Source organism: Ochotona princeps, chromosome 24, assembly GCF_030435755.1.
Source record: "Ochotona princeps isolate mOchPri1 chromosome 24, mOchPri1.hap1, whole genome shotgun sequence".
Taxonomy (NCBI): Eukaryota; Metazoa; Chordata; class Mammalia; order Lagomorpha; family Ochotonidae; genus Ochotona; species Ochotona princeps.
This window is the reverse complement of record NC_080855.1, coordinates 19,757,053-19,759,263: the sequence shown is the minus strand read 5'-3', so window position 1 is coordinate 19,759,263 and position 2,211 is coordinate 19,757,053. Positions and strand designations below refer to the sequence as shown.

The following is a 2,211-nucleotide window of genomic DNA, read 5'->3' as shown; positions in this document are numbered from 1 at the left end:
ATTTGTTGGATTTAAAGCATTATTCCCATGATAAACTGAAAAAGAAAATGGTCTTGAGTTCAAACTTTCCTATCAGTCATTTTGTCATAATGTAAGCTTTTATATATTATACATTTTAAAATTTAATTTTCATTGGAAAGGCATAAATACAGAGAGAAGGGACAGATTTCACCCACTGTTTTACTCCCCAAGTGGCCACAAAGTCGGAGCTGAGCCAATCCAAAGTCAGGAGTTTCTTCTGGGTCTCACACATGGGTGTAAGGTCCCAAGGCCTTGGGCTGTCCTCGACTGCTTTCCCAGGCCACAAGCAGGGAGCTATAAAAGGTGGAGCAGCTGGGACAGGAACCAGTGCCCACATGGGATCCCAGTGCATGCAAGGTGGGGTCCTATACATTACACTTTCTTAATGGTATCTTCAGAGGTACTGCCTATTGAAATGAATTGTTGACCATGTGAGGCACAGCAAATAATGACATCTTCCCTCCCCCCATGTCCACATCCTAATTTCTAGAGTATGAGAATGTTATTTCCTTGACATGGCATCATGAACCATGCAGAAGCAATTAAGAGTGTAGGCATACAGATTACCCAGGCGGGCCTTATCACTACCCAGGAGGCTCAGCGTCAGATGATGCCTTAGTGAAACACAGTTCTATTGTTCCATCTTGGACTGCCTTTTCTGGGAGAAACCATGGAGAGTACTGAAGAGAAGGCTGGTGCTTTGCCAGAAATGCTTAACAGGGGAAGAATTTTACAGTGCTGAAGATTAAGCACATGAGAAGAAAGCTTGCCCAAAATAAGCTCTCTCCATGTCTCAAAAGGCATATCTATGAAAAAGCTAAGAAACATAAGCAGATGTATAGAACTGAAATTCAAATAATGGGAAAGGCAAGAAAAGCTGCCAGCTTCTACGTAGCAACAGAACTCGAATTGGCATTTGTTATCAGGATCACAGATAGCAATGGTGTTAAGTCCCACAGTCCAAAGAAGTGCTGCAACTTCTTTGCCTTCACCCTGTCTTCAATGGCACCTTTGTTAAATTCTACAAGCCTTCCATTAACACGCTGAGGATTGTGCAAATGTATAGTGCATGGGGAGTGGCAATCTGAAGTCAGTGAATTGTATCAGAAATGAATTGCCTGGAAAAATAACATTCTGCCCATTCTCTTGGTAAATAAGGTATCATCTGCATAGAGGATTTGACTTTTGAGGTCTATATCGTTGGAAAAAAAAATGTTTCAAGAAAGCAAACAGCTTCTGTGGCCCTCCCAAATTGTCCGTGAGGTGATATAAACAGAACACAGCGCCAGCACTGCGGCATAGGTGAAGCCACTTCTTGTGGCACCAGGATCCCATGTGGCCACTAGTTCGACTCCCAGCTGCTCTGCTTCTTATCCAGCTCTCCGATGCTGGCCTAAGGAGGCAGTGGAGGCTTTCCAAGGGTTTGGGTCTCTGGGCTAGTGTGGGAGCCTCCACAGACGCCTGAGTCCTGGTTGCTGTGACTTTTTCAGGAGTGGTCCAACAGGTGGAACATCTCTCTCCCCTTTTAAAGAAACCTAAAAAAGAAAAAGACTGCCAACTTTGTGGAGAGTGGAGCTACTGATAACAGGGAAGACCAAATCAATAGGCTTATCGCCAAGATGGACTAAAACGGTCAGGTCATAAACAGCAATGACATTCAATACTGTTGCACTGGTGACTTTTTGTTTGCCTGTCCCCAACTTGGCTTAACTACTGTGGCAAATCTTCATGTGTGATAAAATTAAAGCAAACCAGCAACCCTTTGCGTGTCAAAGTACAGTCCTGTTTGTATTGTCAAAAACATTTCATAATTTGTAAGGTTTTTTTTTTTCTGAGAAAAGTCTTATATTTTCATTTTGGATGGTGCTCAAAAATGAGTCAAAATAAGCTTGTTTGAAGAAAACCTGTCTTCTAGGCACCTGTCCATAATTTGTAGGTAAGGAAATAAAGTTCCACTTACAAAACAATAAACTTAGTTACTAAAATTTCATTACGTAAGCTTTGACTTTTCTGTAAAGAACTGCCATAAAAGTGCCACTTTCCTTTCGTATTCCAGTTTTGTTGAAGTTTTTGTATGTTTTGCTCTAAGAGGCAAGTTATTTTGGAGTATCTTACACCATGCATAGCACAACTACTAAGCAAAAAACTTGAAAGCTGACATTTTATAAACATTCATGTGTACTGTAAATG

At 41.4% G+C, this 2,211-nt stretch overlaps 1 pseudogene; it reads left to right on the top strand.

Annotated features, from left to right (window-relative positions):
* Positions 1-237: 237 nt before the first annotated feature.
* Positions 238-1,649, top strand: LOC118757781 (60S ribosomal protein L7-like; annotated as a pseudogene).
* Positions 1,650-2,211: the final 562 nt, after the last annotated feature.